The sequence below is a fragment of the Silurus aristotelis genome (genome assembly GCF_946808225.1).
Source record: "Silurus aristotelis genome assembly, chromosome: 20".
NCBI lineage: Eukaryota > Metazoa > Chordata > Actinopteri > Siluriformes > Siluridae > Silurus > Silurus aristotelis.
Genome location: NC_139593.1, coordinates 11,113,184 through 11,137,913, shown reverse-complemented (window position 1 = coordinate 11,137,913; position 24,730 = coordinate 11,113,184). Strand labels below are relative to the sequence as shown.

At 41.5% G+C, this 24,730-nt stretch overlaps 1 protein-coding gene across 4 annotated transcripts in view; it reads right to left on the bottom strand.

The window, feature by feature from the left end:
• Window positions 1–24,515, bottom strand: part of bcl9 (BCL9 transcription coactivator) — a 108,002-nt gene extending 83,487 nt beyond the window's left edge. For 2 of the 4 annotated variants that reach the window (XM_083523058.1, XM_083523062.1), the window contains exon 1: window positions 23,771–24,274. The gene's annotated coding sequence lies outside the window, so the exon portion shown is untranslated. Of the gene's footprint in view, window positions 1–23,770 lie in introns of all 4 variants that reach the window. The other 2 variants (XM_083523057.1, XM_083523054.1) reach the window with 2 other exon arrangements.
• Window positions 24,516–24,730: the final 215 nt, after the last annotated feature.

The window sequence follows — 24,730 nt, the reverse complement described above, 5'->3', positions numbered from 1 at the left end:
CCAAATGTGACAATTTTGGATCTAATGTAAGACCGGGAACATGAAAGAACAGGAGAGAAGATGTTATTAAACTGCCTCCCACAGTCAAACATGGAGGTGGAAGCTAAATGGTTCGGAGTTGTGCTACACGGCTACCGTTCCATACGTCAACAACATCCAATTCAATCTGACCTTCAGCTAACCAGCATACAACAAGACAATGACCCAAAGCGTACATCAGAGCTCTGTAAGTGTTATTCAGAGAGCAAACAGTCAGCTGGAGTGTTATTTATCATGGAATGACCTGCCCAGTCACTGCACCTAAATCCTATTGAACTGCTCTGGGATGAACTAAATCAGAAAGAGATCTCCCGTGAGTAAAGAAGGCATCTGAAGAAATGAATTGTCCAATATTTCACGGGTGTGTAAAACTGTTATTTATGCTTAGAGAGGATTATTTACTGAAAATAAAGTTTAAAATCTGTACATTATATATATATATATATATATATATATATATATATATATATATATATATATATATATATATATATGTGTGTGTGTGTGTGTGTGTGTGTGTGTGTGTGTGTATTCGTTTGGTTAATACAGTAGCATATAATAAATGAACGTGTGTGTATGTAGTTACATGTAAAAAAAAAAAAGAAAAACTATCTCTGGTAAAATCACACATACGCTGCATTTGCAACGAACAGTTCCGTTTGGGCTGAAAATATATAAATGCTAATACATATTTGTGTCTTCTGTTTTAAATGAATACACCATGCTACAATTACAGCCTCCATTTTAATCAATTTTGAATCGGTGTGCAAGACGAGGACCCTGCCCGGATTAGCACGATCCTGAACGGCCGTCAATTCTAAACAGCAGTGTTCTGAATGAATGTTGTGCGCTCGCACGATGAACTGTTCAGCCGAGATGTGGGTCGCTCACCAATCGGTGCTTTTTTTGTACTGAACACTACTTATAGAGCCTGATCGCTGAAGTCAGCGCAGATTTCTCAACCCTTTCTAAAGAGTGCAATGTAATCACAGGGGTCAACATCAAAACCTATGGAAGGTGAGACAGCAAGTGACAAGAGCTGACAAATGATGGCCCTTTCGGCTTGATCTGAACCGGAGCGTTGGGAGGGGGAGGAGGAGGAGGAGAAGAAGCGGGAAGGGTGTTCTTTGACGTGAGGTGCTGACGCTCCAATACTGAGTGGGTGCTGAGAGCTGTTCGGCTACAGTGGAAACGCTATTGATCGCAGCGCTGTCCTGTGCTGAGACGCTCTCAAAAAACGCTTTGTCTTCCGTTTTTTAGCCAGACCCCTCTATGTGTGTGTGCGCGTATGTGCGAGTGAAATAAAAAATGGGTGTATTTCGAAGTAAGTTATTTTGTGTGGGTGGCGTGGCCAGTGTGTGTATTATACGTGTGGTACGTTAGTAAAGGGAAAATATACAGACGGGAAAAAAGTAGACGGCGGAAAGGAGAAAGAATGTTTGTGTGGGAGTGAGTAGGAAGGAGAGGGCCGATTCGACTAAGTGGAGTCTTGAGGCATTACGTTATCACATTACAAAATGAACCTTAATCGCCCATATCGTATACGTGTTAATGGCGAACGACGAGGAATCCTCAAAGCCGGAATTAACCGAATAAATTAAAACATAATGAAAAATCTCCATCTCAATTCACTTATACGGCAAACAGTGCCAGATTACTCCCCTCGGAAGAACAGTGGAGATCTGTTCCAGCTACACTACACTCGTTAGCTTCTTTCTTCAGGTTTGGGCATTTTTAGAGTTAAAAATAATTTTTTTAAATGATATCAAATGATCTATATATTAAAATATAGATAAAAAGAAAGTCTGCCTTCATAGCTCACTCAGGGGTTTTATGATTGAATGTTGGAACATTTCTAATATGATAGAAACAGTGGACGTTTATTTTACACTCCATGTTCAGTGTGATTACAAAATAGTCTTTTTAGAAGTCGTTTTACCAACACATCTGAGGAAAACTTGCCATCAGTACACTTTTGCACTGCCAATAAATAACAGCAATGCTGGTTAGTTAAACTGCAAAAAGAACAACGTGTGCACACTTGTGTTGACCGTTCTAAATTAAATCTGATATTTTATTATGCAAGGAATTGAAGACAATACGGCATGCTGTCCAAAAAGAGTTTATAACAGCAAGGTTGTAAGATACTTCGCACCATGAAGCCGATTCATTTAGAAATGCGTTTCCTCTTATACCACAGCAATTTGCCACAAATGAATTTATTTAGTTACCCACTCTATTTGTGACTGGTTATGTCTTATCGGCTATAAACAGTTGTTCTCTCATGTTCCCTTGAAGACAGAAAAAAAAACAGAGTTTGTTGCTGAAGAAATGAAAACTGCAAAGTCTTGCATCATCAGAAATCTTTTTCCTGTGTCTGGAAAAGTAAGTATTCTCGCTGATTGTAATAATTGTGATTTTTTTTTTCCAGTTAAATCTTTTTAAATCGATGATTATACCTAGTTTTTGATGTTTGTGGTGCATATACAAGTCCCTGAGAGTTAACCGTTAGTAACTACAGAAAAACAAACATGCTATTAGACTAACATGAATATAAATCTCTTATTTGTATTGCAGCCAACAAGCCTGTCAGAGAATCTTAATCGATACCTTCTTTCTAATCATGAAATCCATTTAACACCTTTATTAACCGTAATCCACCATAAAGTACCAAAGTACTAATGTTTGTCAAATCATACACTATATGGACAAAAGTATTGGGTTCTGGAGACATACAACTGTAGAGGATGTTTTTTGGAGGCCCAAACCTGTTTCAGCATGACAATGCCCCTCTGAACCAAGCTAGATCCATGAAGATGTCCTCAACCCTATTAAACATCATTGGAATGAATTGGAACGCTGACTGCACCCTAGACTTCCTCACCTCCATCAGTACCTGCCTTTGTTAATGCCCTTGTGGCTGAATGATCAAAATGTCTTCAAACATTGAGGATCTTGAGGAGCATCTTCCCGGAAGAGTCGAGGTTATTATAAAAGCGAATGGGAACTAAACGGAGAAAGCGCATACGAATCTTATGGTCGGGTGTCCACAAACTTTTGTCTGAATAGTGAAGTTCCCTGAATGGTGGTGAGAATGAAGGGGAGCGGAAAGTTTCCTTTATGACGTTGTATTTCATTGTATGCTTTGCCACATTACACCCCACCGCTTGCAACCAAAATAAAATTTAAAAAAATCTGATCTGACTGATGAATTCGTATTCATTCTCCAGAGCTCCTGTCTGTGATGTTTTACTATGCTACTAGTCCGGAGAACAAGAACAAACACTCCTACATACACAGATAACTCAGCCTCTGGGAAATACACACAGACGTTCCCCCATTAAAGCCCGTCTGTGCACTGTATACATGGCATCAGTGTTCGTGTATCGCTCTCCGCCTCTGTAACTCCGAAACCCACTTACAGGTTTCTAACAAACAAACAAACACACCCACGTTCACGCTATTAGGGATGGCACACTATCAAGAAGGTAGCTCGTGACCTTGTTTGTAATTGGAAGTGTCCCAGTTGGTACTCAACGTACATGTGTTTAAATGTCAGCATGGTCTAGACTGGTAGATCCAGGAGAGTACTTTTTTCTTTTTTTCAAGACATAAGTGGAGCCAATTCTACTTCAGTGGACCTTTTAAAAACTCCAAACTATTACATAATCAGTGGTGGGAGTTTAGATGTAAGAGTGCAGTGAAAATATGAACGCTGTAATGTTTTTATATTGGCACGGCCCTATTACAATGTAGGAACTGGTTCAATTTAGAAATGCCAACACATGAATAAAAGTGTGTCATGGTGGATTAAATATGAAACGGAACGCAAGAGGAAACCTATAATAATCTTTTCAATTAAAGCTTAAACCGCATTCACTGCATTCATGCACCGTATCCTAAAGATTCACCAAACCTGGACAGTTGAAGACTGAAAAAAAAAAGGGTTGGTGTTCACATAATCACCTCAGATTCTTCTCTTGGCAAACAGGAGTGGAAGTTAATGTGTTGTTGCCTCGAGTTTGGATGTTTAATGCATGCTGAGATGCTTTTCTGCTTACCGCAGTTGTAAAGAGTGAATATTTTGATCATTTCAACTAACTCTGTCATTTTGTGTAAAGTCTAGAAACTGTTGGATGTGAAATAACCAGAAGATCAGTCGTTTCTAAAATACAACCATGCTACCAACAACCATGCGAAATCAAAGTCTGGAGATTAACTGAAGTTCTTGACTGTGATTTGGCTGAATAGATCATTGCCTGAATGTGCAGATGTTCCTATTAAAGTTTATGATGTGTAGCAGTGGTGCACAGTAACGAAGTAAATGTAATTCGTTACTGTAGTTAAGTAGGTTATTTTACGTATCTGTACTTTACTAAAGTATTTCTATTTGGAGAGACTTTTACTTTCACTTCACTACATTTCAAAGACAAATATCAGAATTTTTAATACATTTTGCGAAATCAGTCTTTATTTACGAACGAATAACAACTTAACCGGTCAAACACACGGCAATCCACCAATCAGGGTTTAGACTTGTTTTGATTGGCGCTTGGTGGCGTTTACTTACACTAACATACATTTCAGCATCAGTTTAACAGCAAGCAAAACATTTTAAGAGAAAAAAATGATGGTAGAAACTCCTGACTTTCAGTTGCCACAACGCCCATGTTTGTGTAATTCTTTTAAAGTATTTAAAAAGGTGATATTGGGTTTATGATCAAGTCAGTTTGACTCATTATTAGATTGGTGTGCTGAGAGTAACATTCAAGTCTTTTCACATAAACTCAGTTGATTAAGCAAAGAGTCTTTGTGACAAAAATGATCATTCTACATAATAAATCATAGTGCTTTGGATACTTAAGTCAATTTGTAAGCAAAACCTTTTGTACTTTTACTCAAATGAAAGTTTAAAGGGACACTTTTATTTTTACTTAAGTGATATTTTACCGACTACATGGTTTGTGTACACCACTGGCGTGTATATATTCGCATTAAACCTATTAGTTTTGTGTAATGAATATGTGCTCAGTTCTCATCCACTGTTAGAGGCTGTAATTTTTTATTCGTCTTGCAGTTGCAGGAACGAGAGCTACTGCTTTACATCCTACCTCCTGTTCACTTTCTATAAAGAAGAGAGAGGATGGTGTAAAGGTTTTTTCGTTGTTGTTGTTTGGATACGCTCGTACTCGTGGTGACGTCATTCAGCACACGGAGACAGATTTGCCATTCTCGAAAATGAGCATAAAATAGCAATAATGGTTCAATTTAACAATATATGAGTTTGTGGTTTGACGTCCAACCGGGTGTAATTGATAAGTAACACAATGAGGCACGTGGCTGCGGCTAAATAATCCAACAACATTTTTGGGGGGATTTTTTTTTCCAATATTAAAATCCTGAAATAGCTGTTGTCTAAATGTATACATTTCAAATGAATACAGTGAGATTCTATCGCTCTTATTATTCCCATTCATTCCAAAATTAATAGAAAGAAAATGTATTGAGTTTTGGGGGTTTTTTTCCAAAAAAGAAAAATTTATCTCAAATTCTCTGGTGTATCAAGTCATATCAGGAAAATGCCACCTGCCAATATTCTAAGTGTGTGTGTGTGTGTGTGTGTGTGTGTGTGTGTGTGTGTGTGTGTGTGTGTTGCATCTCAGTGGAGCAGTCACCAGCACAGCTGCGCAGATGCTGGTGTGATGTGCTAGGCTGAGCATAAGCATTTACTGTTTTGCTTGAGAGAGTGCATGCACACACACACACACACACACACACACACACACACACACAAACACACAAACACACACACACAAACACACAAACACACAAACACACACACACACACACACACACACACACACACACACACACACACACACACACACACACACACAAACGCTGTGCCACTGGCCACTGGGACAAACTGAGATGTATGAGACTAATAAGTCACACATCAACAAACCCATACACACACAGGCAACAGACAGACAGTGTATACGTATCTGTCGCCTGTGTGTGTGTGTGTGTGTGTGTGTGTGTGTGTGTGTGTGTGTGTGTGTGTGTGTGTGTTTCTAACAGTTAATTGGCAGGATATGGTCAGTTAATACTAAAGAACATCCTGTAGTGGAATGATCTTTTCCCTCCTGTACATAATTAAACATATTCAGGGATCAGATAAGGAAGGACACAAAGTGGAGTTTGAATAGAACAGAGACATGTCTCGGTCACACTCGATCCTGACCTTACACCCGAGTGCATTTTCCGTATGAAATCGTGTTGAGCGGGAAAAACATTAAGCCGAGCACCACTGATCTCTCTGTACGTTTGACTTACCCCCGAAATCTCATGCTATGAATCGCCACTGAAACACTGCTCGACGCTCTTCATGGAGAAATATTATGGTCCCTTTAAAGTTCAAAAAGGAGATTTAAGAGCATCATCATCACTGAGGCAAAAGATGTATTATTTTATGATTCAATTCCAACCAAACTGCTGTAAAAATATAACTCTGCCCATGAGTGCGGTATAAAACGTGAAGATCTCCGGTTCATACTGCTTTCCACAATCTGATCATCTGTACTTATAAAGACTATGTGTACACTGAAACGTTTGCGTCCACGTGTCAAATTTTTTACCTCAGACTGTTAACTGATGCTAATTGACAAAGATTAGCATCGACTCAGTTTCTCGCTGTTCGCTTTCCACCTGCTGTCTTGGCGAAAGAGTACGGCGGTTATTAATACATTCATCTAATCGAATAAAATACGCTTTTTAAATGTCGGCAAATGAAATCGCCTAAATATCGCTGAAAAACACAATTTAATTTACACTATTAAATCAGAAGAGAGTATACCTTTACACAATCTCCTCAAGATTGCTAAATATGTTAATCCCTACCCCCAAAATGCTGTTGTGTAGGTCACGGATCATGGAAACTTAAATCTGTCACTGGGGGGTAAAGGGTTGGATTTATTTGCGTATGTTAATAACAATTATTTAGAGCTTTTTCTTTTCATGGTTTAATTTCATAACAGCCTGTATATTAACTTATTGGGAGAAACCCGGTAGTTCTATGTGAAATCCTACATCGAGCCCCCCCCTCCATATAACCCGAATGGCACGATCCTCGTAGAAACGATCCTTTCATAGCACCTCTGCGAAGATTCGACGGGAAAAAATGAAGGAATTTCAGCTAATTCTGAGGTAACTGCATCTACAAGCAGAGTTTGTTCTGAGGGGAACTGAGCGGGAAAATACCCCCTCCATTGAAAACCAACAGACGTCATCTGCCATCACTCTTTTAGATGGAAGATGGAAGTAACAAAATGGCAAACGTTGGTGTAGAGACTTGTATCACGAGTTTGGGCAGCTAACTTTAACTATTTTATTAATATGCGGATTGTTTTTACGTTTGCTCGGATTTATTGTAGCATTTGTCCTTCTATATATTTTGATGTTATTGTTATTAACCTGTATTTTCCTGTAGCTAAACAGACCCACAAAGAGCTGGATAAAAATACAAGAACAAGAATAAACCTTAAATTGATTAACTTCAATATCAAATCAGTTGCACGTCCTTGGATATGACAGTAATCCCCCAAAACCGCCCTCGATAAACGGAAAACCGTGATAAACAAACTCCACCCCAAAAAAGCTATTTTATATATACGGTACAGTACTGTATTAACATTAAACTTCATTTTATGATGAATAATTATATTTGTATTGATAAATCTCATTATTTCAACAAAAAAAACTCAATTTCGTTTTTTGGGCTATGGTTCTCTCCGCAAGAGACCGGGAAAAATGCAGTTCCGCGACAAACCGAGATTCGAACCGTGGTAAAGCGGGGGATTACTGTATATGGAACATAGTGACACATTTAAAATGGCTTCTATCATATATTTGAAACACAACCTCATGCTAGGTCACTAGTTCACGAGAAATAGCACTGAGAAAACGTAAATGTAAAATAAAAGAAATGGCCGCTTTTAAAGGGACGTGTTCACAGTCACGGGACTCCCATCGAAGTCACATGACCGATTCACTGATCACTCACGCTTGTTGTTTTCGCACTCGATTAGCATTTATGCCTCACGTGCACCACACACATTTTCTCATGTTTGTTGGTTCACGTTCATGTTATTCTTTTCTCGTCGATGCTTTATGATGATGATGATGCTTCATTTCTTTGTCCTTGTTTTCGTAAAGTTGTACTCAAATTAAATTGTATCCAAATAACAGAAGAATCCGCTGGTCTGAGTATAACATTGAGCAGGCAAACAAACACCTCGTCTGATACGTATAATTAGTAGTATAGGAGTGTGTCAATATTCATTTCCGCTTCTGTCTTTCAGCATTTAACCTGATTGTTCATTTTTTGCTCTCAGCATTCGGTGCGCGTGAACTTTTGTTAACTTTTGTGGGCGTCAGTATGTGTGGATAAGCTGTGGCAAGAACATGCTTTGCACTTTATATACACCTTAACATGAAGAAAATTTGGGTTCAGATTAGCGTATAGCAACATAGAGACACAACTTTGACCGGACAATTGTTTGTACTAATCACCCTCATCTTTAACATTAAAAAAGTACCAAACCTTCTCTTTCGTTTCAATAGTGTTCAAAGTTGTAACGTAGAAAGGGAATCAAGTATACCTTTCTAGTGTAATTACTGTCCATTTCGGCACGTCATTATACATTCACGTCCATGTTTTCATGGGAAATATGCATACACTGTATGAAGAAAAGTATTGCGACACCTGACCTTTCCTGTCATATGTGGTTCTTCTTCAAACTGTTACCACAAAGCTGGAGGCACACAATTATATCTTTGGATGCGGTATAATAAAAATGTGCGTTCACTCGAACTTGGAAACCCAAACCTGTTCCGGCATGGCAATATTTTTTTCCACAAAGTAAGCTCCATGAAGATCTGGTTTACATGCTATGAAGAGGAAGATCTTGAGTGGCCTGCTATAGAGCTCCGACCTAATCCCTACTGAACATCTATAGGATGAATGTGAATGCTGACTGCACCCCCGGGTCTCCTCACCTCACCTACATCAGTACCTGCCTTTACTAGCCTTGTGTTTGATGAACACAAATCTCCTCAAGAACACTCCAAAATCTAGTGGAACATCTTCATAGAAGAGTGAAGGGGAATTCTAAGAGCGAATTGGGACTAAACGTGGAATGCGATGCTCAAAAAGCTCATACCATACATACCAGGTGTCCACAAACTTTTGCCAATATAGTATACATCGCATGGACAAAAGTGCTGGGACGCCCAACTCTTCCAGCCGTATGTTCCTCCCCAAACTGTTGGAGGCACACAATTATATCGCATGTCTTCCATGTGATGGCATTCAATTTTCCCTTCACTTGAATCAGGAGACTTAAACCTGTTCCAGCACTACAGATCTCTGAGCCCAACCCTGAACACCTTCGGACCCAACATTCAACATTTTCACTTTACAACGTTGCCTGACTAATAGCACAAATCTCCACAAGCGCACTCCAAAATCCTGTGGAACATCTTGAACCGTCGTGTGGAAACTAACAGCGAATGTGCACTAAATGTGGATTGGGATGTTACATACGACTCTTGAGTTCAGATCTCCACAAACGTCCATACAGCATATCAATAATTAAACAGGTACCTGTTCTGACCGTGAGCTCAACGTACATTTGAATGGCGAACCAACCGTGTGACTGTGTAGCTCACGAAATGATCGTTCTTACATACTGAATAGAATTACAGGAAGTTATTCAGCTCAGGTCACAGGTGTTGCTGGTTGAACATGGCTGGTGTTATAAAAGGACCCCACAGTGAACGTTAGAGCTGGAGACGGGGTGCCTTTCACAAATGCCTGACTATAATAGTTCAGCCACCACACACATATACACACGTTGCTATGGGAGACCAGGCTCCCTGTCTCCTCGTCCTAAAGTACGTCGGATAGAGGGATGATGATTCCAGCATATATTTCAGTATCTATCTGTTTTCAGTGATCTGTCTTTAAAGCGGTACGGCTCTTACAGAGTCCACGACAGTCGAATCTTTTCCCAAGATCGAGACCCTCGCACACTTTATCGATACCGCTTCTTACAAAGGGGTCTGCATAACCGTGGGTGACCCATGGCTCGAATTACAATGCGACAAGACAGTCCTTCATATTTGCTTTTTGCTACGAAATCCTCAGCACTGTTGTTTTGTGAGAAAAATCAACTCCTCATCCACCCAAAACATCTTCACCATATACAGTTTAGTATTTAGAAAAAAATCCTATTATTTTTTTTCTAAATCATTTAAGGATAGTGTTGGCGAGAGGATTTCGAAAAAATAGACCTCCAAATCTCCCCTTTTTTTGAAAATGAAACAGCCGACTATGGGAATATGTTCATTCTAGATTTTTCGATAAACATTTAAGAGGTCATGAGTAAGAAATAATTAATCAGTCTACAAATTACAACATGCAGAAGTGTGACTGGGCGCTGTGTAATAATAGAATATTCATACTGTACTAAATTTTAAAGTGTAAAGAGTGAGAATCCAAAAAAATCATCTGGTCCTTATCATCAGTACATAAGAACACAAATTAACACACACACACACACACACACACACACACACACACACACACACACACATATATACACTATATAAATAATACAGCGTGGCAACGAAGCTAGGTGACACTTGCTGTATACCCAGTTCCTGGATAGGTGTAGTGACAATCAGAAGGTGCTTTCACACCATAACTACAACACACACATACACAGGCGTACACACACTAACACACTCAGTCTCTGATTCATGGGGGAGGAGTCATTAGTGTCTTTCCAGAGGCTTCTGTGTACCAATAAACAGCAGCAGTCAAGCAAGACGGATCTGAATTCATCACTGTCTCTCTCTCTCTCTTTCTTTCTTTCTTTCTTTCTTTCTTTCTGTCTCACTCTCTCCCACCCCCCCATGCTTCATCTGTAGATGTGAGCAGCTCCCTGATGAGTCACCTACCCCTCTGTCATCTGAACATGACCACTGCTGCAGAGAGAGAGAGAGAGAGAGAGAGAGAGAGAGAGAGAGAGAGAGAGAGAGAGAGAGAGAGAGAGAGAGCAAAGTGGGTGAATGACAGGATGCAAGATAGTGGGAAGGGAAAGAGAAGTAGCATCATTTTCTGTCACCTCTGTAGTGTCCTTATACAATGTCCTTTCTCTCTTCCTCTTCCTGTTTCTCTGTTTCTTTCTCTCTTTCTCTCTCCACATACATGCCACCCAAACTCTGAAACACCACCATCAAATTTCATGATGCAGGTTTCCGTTTTTTCCATTCACCCCTCTCTCTTTCTCTCTTCTTCTCTCTGTCTGTCTGTCTGTCTCTCTCTCTCTTTCTCTCTCTCTCTCTCTCACACACACACACACACACACACATGCTCTTTCAGAATCAAATTTCTAAGATCCTGCATGTATCAAATTCATTGTGTCGCTCTGTGCATACAGGAACGTAAGGAAGCACAGCAGAATTATCTGAAATACTGGTGAAACCGAAAGCGAGCTCCTCTATTAATTTAGCACAGCGACAAAATGATAGAAACATATAAATAATCATAAAACTCTCTGTATCAGTTCAACACAACTGTGACTAATCAGTGGTGTGTGTCGGTATGTGTGTGTGTGTTGAGATGATTCTTGGAACTGGAGCTGAATCTTGGAACACACAGCGTGCAGTGGAACTAGTTTATATATATATATATATACACACACACACACACACACACACACACACACACACACACACACAAACTAATGAACTTTATATATATATATATATATAGTGAAAACATATTCAACATAGAGCATGAAGGCAAAATATTCTTATAAATGTTTCGCAGTTAATTATAGTATTATAAAATAGGTAATGTTCTAATAAGTAAATCATCAGGACACCAAAACAGAACTTTTGCTGTGTTTCCACACGGACGGTTTTAATTGCCGGATGTGTGCATCATGGCGGATTTTGGTGATCGCATTGTGACTTGGCGCGTCAGTGAAACAAATGTTTAGCGATTCAAAATTATTTTTCAGTGAAGCTTTCATACATACTAATACACACACACACACACACACACACACACACACACACACACACTGTATACATACACTAACTACATTTGTTTTAATTACTTACTATAGTGAACTTCGAACATTTATAAAACAATATGGATTGAAATTGCAGTACAACAACAACAACAACAACAACAACGCAATAACAAATAGCTTAACAACAAAGCAGCCAGCGGACAAGCAGACAAGGCTACCATTAAAATGTTTTAATGTTCAAATTTAGATCAGATTTAACCAAATATGACAATAATTATCCAAAATGTATTTAGATTCAACATTTCATCCAGTCAGTTTCTGGACACATTTAGTCCCCATTTGCTGTTAGAATAACCTCCACTCTTCTGAGAAGATGTTCCACTAGATTCTGGAGTGTGCTTGTGGAGATTTGTGCTCATTCAGCAACAAGGGTGTGGGTAAAATCAGGTTCTGATGTATGTGAGGAGGAAAGGAAATCTGGGGTGCAGTCAGTGTTCTTATTCATCCCAAAGGTGTTCAGTGCAGTTGTGTGCCTCCAACTTTGTGGTAACAGTTTGGAGAAGAACCACACATGGCTGGAAATGTCAGGTGTCCCAATACTTGTGTCTATATAGTGTATGTTAAACCACATACTGTGTCTAGATTACAACTAAAGCCAAAGTTCACTATATTGATTTGACAACAGGGAATATACAGGTAGCTGAGAAAAACCACCTCGAGAGGAGATGTTGAGGGGGTTGAGGAAGTGTTTGCTGTTATTTACGGCGTGTAGGAGTGGAATTCAAAACAAGCCACAAACTTCCATGGGTTTCGCCATATTGAGAAACATCCATAACAAAACACCCGACACATATTTCTATATGAACATTTTAATCTCTGCCATCTGTTTTAAATAAAATCCTTTCATAAACATGTTGAACGCAAAAAAACAAACAACAAAAAAAAAAGCCGGTGCAGATGTTTCTTTCGAGTTTCTCCCAACTCCATATTTCCACAACAAAACATTCAAATAAATCCCCCCTGCATCACGTCTGCAAGAAACACGGAGCGTCCGGCTCATACTGTCCAGACAGGCATTCCTTACTTTCATATAGACAATGACAGGAAGTGCTGCAGACATGGACCAGACTGGCTTGATGCCACCTTATGTCCATTTCCTTTAACAGACCTCAATTAATGGCCACACCTCCCTATTCTTAACTATTTCTGAACAAAACCCAGTCCTGACCCCTGGCAGCAACACCTGCCGTGCTGTACCTGTTTGCTAGAAGGATCCAAGTCCCAGAGAGCAATGGGAGAATAAGGAGATGGAAACTGCATCCCCAATGTGCCCAATAGCTCTCATCAGCCTAAGAGATTCGTTCCCGAAGACGCACTGAAATTGGATTTCTGTCACCCGAGACGTGAAGCACTAGCGGCAACGTGCGGCAGCTAAAAAAAAAAAAAGGAAAAAAAAAAACGCAGGAGCACAGAGATGGCCAAATGGCAGAACCCAGCGAAGCAGCGCTGCAGTTCTTTAGTCAATCAGCATTTTTGATATTATAATGCAATATAATTTTGACTCCTTCGAGTCATCGAATGAATGCTATTTGGTAATATTTGAATATTTTGGCGCCAATCAGTAAACAAATTATGGCTCCCCTTGACCATGTACACCACAGTTTGTCAAATAGATTAGCAGCAATTATTTACACTTAATTCTATTTGCTTCTTTTTTCCACCCTGTATCTCATATAACTCCGATTTCCTTCTTTTCAGTATCTGAATGTACAGCACATCTACAGCCCGAGGAATTCATCTGACAGTTTAACGCTATATAGCCAGCTAGCCACAAAACGAATCAAATCACTTCTATGCTTTGAAGGATTCTGGTGTAAGCTTAGTCTGGAGAATCTATATAGACTACTGTTGTGAAGCTAATGAAGAACATTATCTCTCAGAACAGAGGATTTCATCAGAGCATTCAGAGATTTTCTAGACTGCATTATATAATCAAGAGTATTGGGACACCTGTAGTTTTCAGCCATATGTGCTTCGTACACAAGCTGCCACCACACACTTGAAATCCAGCTGCATGAAGATATGATTCACGTCTTTTGAAGTGGAGGATCTTGACCGGCCTGCTACAGAGCTCTGACTTCAACCCTAATGAACACCTTCGGAATGAACTGAAAGACTGACTTCACCCAAGGCCTCCTCACTGTACATCAGTCCCTGCCTTTAATCTCCACAAGCACATCTAGTGGAACATCTTCCCTGAAGTGTGGATGTTAGTATAACAGCAAAAAGGGACTAAATGTTGAATGATATGTTCAAAAAGCACTACACAAGCTTATGGTGGAGTTCGACAGTTTCCGTTAGGTGTAAAAAAAAAAAAAACCTGTTTACTGCAAACTAACTTAGAATTGAAAAATTTAGGCGGATGATAAATGTTTTACATTAAAGTACAAAATCATACCAAACCAGCCATAAATCAACCAACCAACCATAATCATTGTCATTTCATTCAACTTTCTCTGCAATGTTTCAATTAGAAAACTTCAGCTGAACATAAATATACATCGATCAGGCATAACATTACAACCACCTGCCTAATATTGTGTTGGTCTCCCTTTTGCTGTCAAAACAGTCCTGATCTGTAAATCAGTGGTCCCCTACCTCCGGGTCATGGACCGGCACCGGTCCGTGGGTCAATTGGTACCGGGCCTCACAGAAAGAATACATAACTTACATTATTTCCGTTTTATTTATTATCTGATTCTGAACGATGTTTCATTTTTAAAAATGACCGGATTCTCTCCGCCACATCTGTCTATGACTCACTCTTGATGCATGTCATGATGTCTCGGTCACATGTCTTACCAACATCTGCTACCTTCTTAAAGGGGCTGCTCCGGCCGCTAACACATAACACATTAACGCTAAACTCAAACCCCCAAGCGAACAAAATGAACAAAAAACACCACAGTGGATTCACGATTATTATTATATTTAGAAAATACCAGTTTGAATGGCGCTAGTATCATTTTATTTTGTTGTATTTATCCGCCACACCTTAAAGGCCGGTCCGTAGACATATTGTCTGACATTAAACCGGTCCGTGGCGCAAAACATTTTGAGGACCACCGCTGTAGATCATACACAGCATGAACTTCTTTAGCAGTTTAAGCTACAGGAGCTCGTCTGTTGGTTCGGACCACACGGTCCAGCCTTCGCTCCCCACGTGCATCAGTGAGCCTCTGTTCCTTCCATGGAGCACTTTTGGTAGATACTGACCACTGCAGGCCAGGAACATCTCACAAGAGCTGATGTTATGGAGATGCTCTGACCCAGTCGTCTAACCATCACAATTTGTCCCTTGTAAAACTCAAATCCTTACGCTTGCCCATTTTTCCTGCTTCTAACACGTCAACTTTGAGGTCAAAATGTTTTATGTTGCCCAATATACCCTAATATATAAAGTTCCGAAAATGACCCCAAATATATTTATTTATATTTATTTATATATACACACCATATATTCATCCTGAATGACCCCAAATATTAATACAAAAATACAACCAATATGCACTAATATTATTTAGTATTTAGCATTTAATAATGGTGCCTGAACATCTAAAAGAGGAAAACATTATATTTACTGGTTACTTCAGAAGAGTGAATGCTGGGAAGATGGAGATGACGTTTGGAGAAGAAGGAGGGAGTATTATTGTTTGAAAGGAGACGAATCTCCTTCCGCTGTGATATCGGCGACGTGACAAATACATTAAGGGGCACTGTTTCCACAGTAAATAATATATAATTACTGTTATAATATAATACACCAGAAGCACTACGATATATATATATCATATTTAGCCCTCTGCCACACAATATGCCACCGGGTATAAAACCTGACACACACACACACACACACACACACACACAGGCTAATACAGCGGATGCGTTGTTCATTATGTAAACCCTACTCTAAAGGTTGGTTACCAGGTGATTGATGGTTAAGGTTGAGCAAAAGATTGCGAGTGGAAATTAACCGAGAAGAAGCTCCTGTCCAAGTGAAAATTAATTATGCACACCGCCCCTGAGCGGAAACGTCCTCTTTCTTCTCGAGTGCGTCCTCTCTATACAATAATTGCCTGATTATTATGAAGTGAGGGGAAAAATTTGTTGTTGTAATGAAGTACTGGCTGAAGAACAGCCCAGATCTGAGAAGACTAAAGCGTCCGGGAAAGGAGGAGGAGAGCAGGAGAGCTCAGAGCTCAGGGTAAGGGAGGTGTGGAAGAGGGGAGGGGGAGTGCGAGCATCAATGATGATTACACACCAGACACAGAAGCATGCAACCAGCAATGCCATGGCAACAACACTCTACTTCTTCACCAATCCAGGCAGGTGATCCACTTAGAAGATAAGTGATCTCTCCGTTTTCACTTGTGCCGCGGCTCAGTGTCACTCGCGCATCTTGGATCACTCGGCTCTTTATGTGTGTTGCTATGTTTCCTCGACTCTTTCTCTCTCTCTCTCTCTCTCTCTCTCTCTCTTTATCTAGCTCCAAATGATTCTTTCTATCCCACGTCTTTGTGTGTGTGTCTCTCTCTCTCTCGCTCTCGTCCCCTCCCCCTGCTTCGCCTCTATTTCTTCAAGTGTAACAGCAACCCATTGGTTGCATCAAATGAAATCACTGTTGCTGTCAGTGCTGAGATTCATGCTGAGGCCATTAGGCTTGCAACACACAGAGTTGTGGGAACACAACCGTCACAGGTGCTTGGAAACGAGGTCCAAGATGGCAGCCATGTAAGCCGTACGCTCGGAAGCCAAGATGGCAGCGAGACCGTCTTAGAGTGCACGCCGTCTCCAAGTCTCAGTCGTCGCCGCTGCTTAATGAACCGATTTCTACCTGGGAAACAGGTGTGTTCACTCTGAAGCCAGTGTGTGACATGTGGTAGGTGGTAGAAATCAAATTCACTAGGATTCTTGAGAGCCTGAGTTGGGCTACGGTGTTCTAACTGCACTGACTGGAGCCAAAACGGCTCCAGGTGGAGTAACAATAACTTGAACCAAGAGAGCACCCAGTTTAGCATGTCTGGCTTGAAGTAATGAGCCCCTGGACTTAATGAGAACGACTCAGACAGTCTGGATAAGGTCTGTTTTCGAAGAAATTGGATCTGAACACACACTACCGTCTCTGGGACAGATGGGGAAGAAATTAGGAAGAGTTACAGGGGGGAAAAAAAAAACGAAGATAAATACGAAAAGCACAACCACCTGGAAGAGAGATAAGCCAAAGCCAAATATACTTGTCACATGACTAGTCTGCATTACTCAAGCTGTACAAGACCTGCTCTTAATCGTTCAACACATTCCGGGATTGAGTTCCTTTAAAGATACTCGACTAGCAATCGACAAAATCTAACAATAGTTAGCAGATTTCGTTTGCAAACTAGTGAAGTCTGCTTTGTCGGAAATGCAGAAGGAAGATGATGAAGATAATATCGAATTCTACAAAATTTCTCTAGAAATGTCTCAGGTTAGGACATAATGCGTTGAAAAGCTGAGGTGAACGTTACTCAAACGCTGACTCCTTTGGAAAAATAGTATTGCAAAGTCAAATAGCATTTCAAAATTGTGGAGTGGAGAAGATTAGTATAAAAGCCTTCCAAAGAATGTAGTAGTGGATACATTTTTCCCATCCAGTGGCCCTGTGCTGCTCCAGAAAAGCTCTACAAAGTTGCAAACAGCTGAACACACATGAAGTGTACAAACTACAGCGGATGATTTGTGAGCTGCAGGTGGAGCATGTGGGGCTGAAGGTACAGACTGATCTTTGACAAAATCCCTTCTTTCGTTAAGTCGCTGTTGTTACATCGTTCACACCCCAGTACATGGACCTTTCTTCAGAGTTTGGTGCAAGGGTTTTTCCAACCTTCCAAAAGAAGCAGAAGTCAATTCCCGGCTGAGAAATCGGTTTTAATGCAAGTAAAACTATTCGCTCATCTTCAGCAGCTTCTTTATTCTCTTAACAGTGGATCTAGAGCTCATCCCAGGAACACACAGAAACGCAGAGCTCTGGATGGGACACCTGTCCATGACATGGACACACATTTTCACACTCATTAATAGACTAGCCAGTCCAGCTGTCTTTCAGATAGTAGGCAGAAACCGGAGAGCCCACAGAAAACCCATAAACCTCTGCCTCTGCTGGTATGACGGCTGGTTTTGAGAGTGCCTCAAGTGCCTCTTGTGACCTTAAGACACTTTCACAGTCTTAATAATTAAAGTTAAACTGATGTCTATCCCCTCCCGTGCTCTATCCTTCATCTATTCCCCTCGACCTTCCATCAGAAGAAAAGAAGTCGAAGACAAATACTGATTGTTATGTGGGTACTCAGAGTTACTACACACATCGATCTTAATATCAATTATTGGTACACGCCATTCATTTCTTCATCCCACCTTCTCCTCGGCTAGCTTCTAGAAATTGCTTAGCCATAAGCGGTGGCGAATTTTTCACCACTTTGAGCAGAAATCCATGGCGATTACGAGGCCAATCGATGGCCCCGAGTCTCCAGTTCAGCGGCGCTACTAAGCCCATCGATGATCAACGCAGGGAGAGGAGGAAGGGAATGGACCGGAACAAGGGAATGAGAAAAAGACAGACACAGAATCGTCAACGAGGGGCTTCTGGTGAAATCAGTAAGCGGTAAAGTCCTCGGTCGCTGATGGAGTGCGGAAAAGCTGCGATTTACAGGAGGCAACAGGAAGGTGTACAACATGCCGGGTGAAGAGAGGAAAAACATGAAACGAGCCCATCCTGACTAGTCTTCTGCGGAGACTGTAAGAGGTAAAGAGAGAAGAAAGATTAAGAGAAGCAGAGTAGAGGTTCTTCCATCTCCTACTGCCTGGGTGTGAGTGACACACTGTGGCTGAGGCTTCAAAGAGAAAGCAAATTACACCCCCGTTTTCTTTTTCCCCCCTTTAGATCACACACGGCGTCGGTCTGATCACAGCACAAATACGTTCGAGTCCCGGGCGGTTGTCTCAGCCGAACCTCGCAGCAAAGCAAATCAGGATTAAGCCTTTAAAAGAAGGGGAGAATCTACAACCAATACTATCCAGTCATCCAGATGCCCAGAGTTAACAAACCAATATCACATGGCGCTGTGTGTTTCCAAAATGTTTGGAGATTGGACAACTTCACGTCATTGTTTTCCCCGCTTTGTATCCCTGGCTTTGTTTTCGAAGGTCCGAAAAGAACACACGAATGCCGAGAAACTGGAAACTACCACACAGATGGCTCACGAGTGCCAGCACTCACTACGCTAATGAATTGTGTTTGTCTTTCGGACGCATGATGTATATTCACCAGTCACGCACGCGTTCAGTTCATATCAGCGAGCTCGTCGCTATGACAGAGATGCGTGTTTCAAACAGGGTACAATAAGCGCAATCTGTTTTCGACTGATGATTTTTTTTCCGGAAAAGGAGAGTCCAAGTGATGCCCCCGACACCCCCCCCAACTGTTATTTACATCATGACACTGTGATGCAGCGGTGCTTGAACCGACGCCTCCGTCGCGGCGTCGTGTCTACGCTGAGGATGTCTGTCGTCCTCGCTAGACATACAGTCCTGAGCTCGCCTCATCAAGCATTTCTGTCTGTCTTTCTCACTCAATCTCTCTTTCTCTCATTCCCCCCTTTCTCCTCTGTCATGCCATGAATACAAATGTGCTTTAAAAACCAAAGACATCATCGTTCCCCCTTCCCCCCCTTCCAGCCTTCCATCTCTCTCTCTCTCTCTATCCATCCATCCATCTTTCCCTTCATCCCTCCACTGTGGTTTGATAGGCACCTTTAACTGAATTTACAATCAGCTCGGCACACGGGCGAACACACAACACCTAACCTATTCAAAAAGTTATTAGCCCAGAGAATGTGCCGGATTTGTTCGGGAAAAAGCTTCAGATCGGCGTTTTTTTCGAATGCCGAGACTCTCACGCTCTTCTCTCTCTCACCTACTTCATTATTTGGGCCGATTGAATATCTCTGCCTACCAACTAAGATCTGCCTATGCCTCGGCAAGATAATGAAACAATTATGACGGTGCGGCGGCGTATCCTGGCATTAACTAAACTGTCATCGAACTAAATGCGTTTTATGTTTGCTGTGGGTTATTAAGCATTGCTGTAACATGGGCCATAATTTATGCATTGGATATTTGACAAGTGTGAAGAAGAAACGCATTTATTTCCTCGGCCGCCCTCTCCGTGGAAGAACATCTCTCCATTTTTTTTGTTCGTTGAGAATCCCTCGCTTCCTCCTTCCTGCTCCAGCCGATCTCTGGGGCGTCTCGTCCTCCATTATTTACTTCTCTCCCGCTCTGTCTCTAATTTTCTTCTGTTTGTCTCAAACTGTGATTAGAAGGAGGAGGAAAGGAGGGGAGGGAGTGTGTCATGAGGCTACTGAAGCCTTGTTAGTTGTCTGTCTTGGGTCACACCACTGGAATTCAGACTAATCACGGGCAGACTTCGTACGAGGGCGGTGTATAGTGTTTCATGGACGAATAGATTGCTGCTGTTAGACATCCTAAACCTCTCAGTAGTCGCTTCTGTAGCAAAATCCTCTTCGAAGTATTAGTACTATATCTTATATAAAGCCTAATACAGTGTGTATACTATGTGGTGAAAGTACACTTTCCATTCAGAATGATACTGTATATTAGCATATTATTACACTCACGTGGAAATCTCAGCTCAAGTTAACTCTATGGTTTGTATTTATTGGACCACATGAATGCCAGAGAAGTCCCTTTTATCTCATGTTGCTCGAAGTGGCATTTGAAATTGGCAGCATTTTTTTGGCCCAGGGCTCGTTCCCATTCAGCTGGTCCCAGCATCTTTCGCTACGAGTCTTTGCCAGACCCTAGACAGACCACAACTTGTCCCCAAAGTAAACAAGTAAGCACTCATGTTTGACAAATGTAATGTAAACAAACCCCACCATTACAAAGCAAAGGGTCTGTCTAATGCATCGGCATCGCCGAGACTTTCAAAAGCCTATCGCTTTAATTGGAGCTTCAGACTCGTGTGGGCACAGATCACATCTGAGTCACTTCCACCGAAATGCCTACGCTTGGAGCGAAAAACATCTTTTTTGGTACAGACGCAAGGTCAAAGGTAACCGACTCGAGACCCTGCTCAAATTCCATTAAGGAGGCTGGAGTTGTGTAATGTCATGCAGGAGATACGCTTAAAAGCTTCACGTCACCTCGGTGGGATCTGTGTGGGGTTAAAAAACATCTAAAATATCTCTCTTCTTTGCTGCCCAGTGTTTCGGTTTGAAGCTCAGCGAATAATGTGCGATGCATTAGTGATGGAACCGCAACACACTTTTCACCGCGTCAAAGCGATCAGCATCACGAGCTTTTCTGGTATTTTAAGTAATGCTAAGGTTTGCTAATGTAGCGTTTTGAAGCTCAACGCCTCAAATCACATGAGGATTTAGATCAGTGGTTAAGGATCTGGCTTGCTGATCGGAAGATCAAGTCCTGGTATCGCCATGCTGCCACTCTTGGGCCCTTGAGCAAGGCCCCTAACCCGCTCCGACTCCAGCTTCCTAATTTCACTGAGTAAAAACACCTTTAAATTTGCCTCATCCTCATTGTATTTTATTCTTCGTGGTCCTTATTAGGGTTGTAAAGCGGCAGAAAAACTTTGGGTACATTTCCAGAAACTTTCTATTTGGAATTTTTTGGAAACTTACCAGAAATTTATGGAAATTTATGGGAATTAATTAGAAATTTGGGGAAATTTCTATCAATTGTATTTATACACATACATAAATATAAACTTTTATTTTGGTCCTAAGCTGACAAACAAAATTAAAAAAACGAAATACAGATTTTTTTTTTATATAAGTTTTGAAATTTTATTTAATTGTTAGTACAATTTTCTTGCACTATAGCTCACACACAGGGAAAGGAGTTTTAAACATTAATGTGTGTGATATTTGTTCATGTACATCCGAGATGGATATTTTTTGACGTTATTTCGTGCGCAGGATTCGAGAAATGATCCGTTTTATGTTATGAAGGAACGCACAGTGCATGTAGGGGGCGTGGCCTCAGAAGCCCTGCAGTAAGTGTGCTGTGTGCATGTGACTAATGAATTTCAATGAAAATTGCATTAAATCTGGATGTTTTAACTAAGATTATCATGCAAAATTCGTTTTTTTAACTACACTACACTTTCACTGTTATATCTGAAATTTTTTAAATTCCCAGTTTATTCCCCATTCATATCAATGGAAAGTTTCCCATATTGAAAATTTCCAGAATTGTTTTCTATGACTCCTGGGGTGCCACAGGTTTACCTGATATATAAATTATTGCTCCTGGGAGACGATGGAGTGAATTTCTCAGGATACTCCAAACCAGGAAATATTTTTCGAATGCAATCTTTAAGAATAAAACCGATATTTTCGTTCTTCCTCTGATGCCGATTGGAGCCGTTTAGTCATACGGGTGACCGCACGGGTTAAAACCAGGCGCCGTGTCCACACACAATTGGATACATATGTTTGGCACAAAGTGTCTTATTCATGATAAAGTAAACGACTAAGAGCAAAGAGCTCAAACTCAGAACATGGCAAACAACTGTGTGGCACTAATGCACAACTGCTGGACAGGTTGAACATACGGCTTCAGTTTCAGCGCTACACCTCTACACGTGTGTGTAATATTTCTATGTGTATACATGTTGGACTATTGAACAATATATTTTCTATCGTTGTACTCGTTGTATCAGATACACCAGCTTGCCTGAGCTGTCTTATTGAAATGGGTTGGACTGGAGACTGGATGTGTGTCTGTGTGTCGTGTCTCTAATGACAGGCTAGGGATGACGAGATGATGGGAGAACCTTTCAGACACTCTGAATATGTGTGTGTTTGTGTGTGTGTGTGTGTGTGTGTGTGTGTGTGTGTGTGTGTGTGTGTGTGTGTGTGTGTGTGTGTGTGAGAGAGACAGGGAACCACTGCAGGTTTTCAGAACAGCTGGTGGAGTGAAAGCAAACTGCAAACGCCATGCTGTGTACAGACAGAGAGCCCCCCAGGCAGAATAGAACCACCCCCACCCCAAAACACACACACACACACACACACACACGGCCACAATCACTGCAGTTCACCTGCTGCCAAGAGCGACAAATCTGCCACACAGGAGGAGAAAGAAGCAACAGCATAGATACACATTGGGTTCATATCTTTAAAGTATCATCCATCATACATGTAAACACACACACACACACACACACACACACACACACCATAGGTAGCCCTGAAAAAGGATAAGTGTACTGTTGGCATAGTGAGTCAATAGACTATCCAATGACACATTCCATTCTATCTCTCTTTCCATCACACACACACACACAGTCTAATGAACTAAGAATAACATCCCCATAGCCGATGTGTAATAGTAGGTAAACACACACACACACACACACACACACACACACTTTAACTCTAGTCGCCCATAAAGTCCCCCCCCCACATCCCTCCATCCCCAAAAGAAAAAAAGAGGAAGAAAAGAAAAAAAAAGAGAGAGCTGGCATTGAAGAAAAAGACACAGCCTACTCACCCTCTCTCTCTCTCTCACTCTTTCTCTCGCTCTCTCTTTCTCCCTCTGTCTCTCTCTCTCTGTCTCTCTCTCTCTCTCTCTCTTTCAGCCCGCTGCGAGACTGCAGCTTCTCCTCCTCTTTCTCTCGCTTCGCTCCCTTTCTTTCCGGGCCCCTTCTCTCTCACACGCAGAGCCGAGACAAAAACGTGAACGGGACCGTTTGGGTTTTCATCGTTTGTCTCCTCTGCTATTTCTCCCCGAGCTTTTGTCCCCCTCCCCTTTGTCCACGCCGGCCTGGAGGAGAAGGCGAAGAAGTAGAATAAGTAGACGGGAGGGAGAAAAAGTGCATGCACACACACACACACACACACACACACACATCCACACAAAGGGCTTCTCTTCGCTGCAATCCTCGGTCCCCTTCAGCATCTAGACGCTAGGACAACATCAAAGCAACTTGGGGGGAACACTTGAGGGGTCTATTGTCTCCGGTCTGATCTGTTTTCCTTGCCGCCGTCCCCCCCTGTCGTTTCGACTGCACTTGGTACAGTCCAGGCATTCACGCCAAGTAGCTTTCACACATGCAGGGGGAGGCATGTCTCAGGCAATTGCTGACAAGCTACAAACAAGGCGGCCACCCCCCCCCCCCCCACACCCCTCTTCTTCTTCCCAGCATATACACACACACACACACACACACACACACACACACACACACTCTCTGTACGCTCATGGACATATGCATCCAAACCACACACACATGCATCCGTTCAAACCACTATTCAGCTCTCACTTACTTTCTCTGTGTGAGATCCTTAAAGAAGTCTGATACACACACACACACACACACACACACACACTGGGGCTTTGGGGTCACCACTGCTCTCACTTTCTCCCTGCTCTTCTCCGTCTCTCACAGTTTTCTCAGAGAGGGAGAAAAAAAAATACCCCAGAAGACGAGGGGGGCGGGAGGAAAA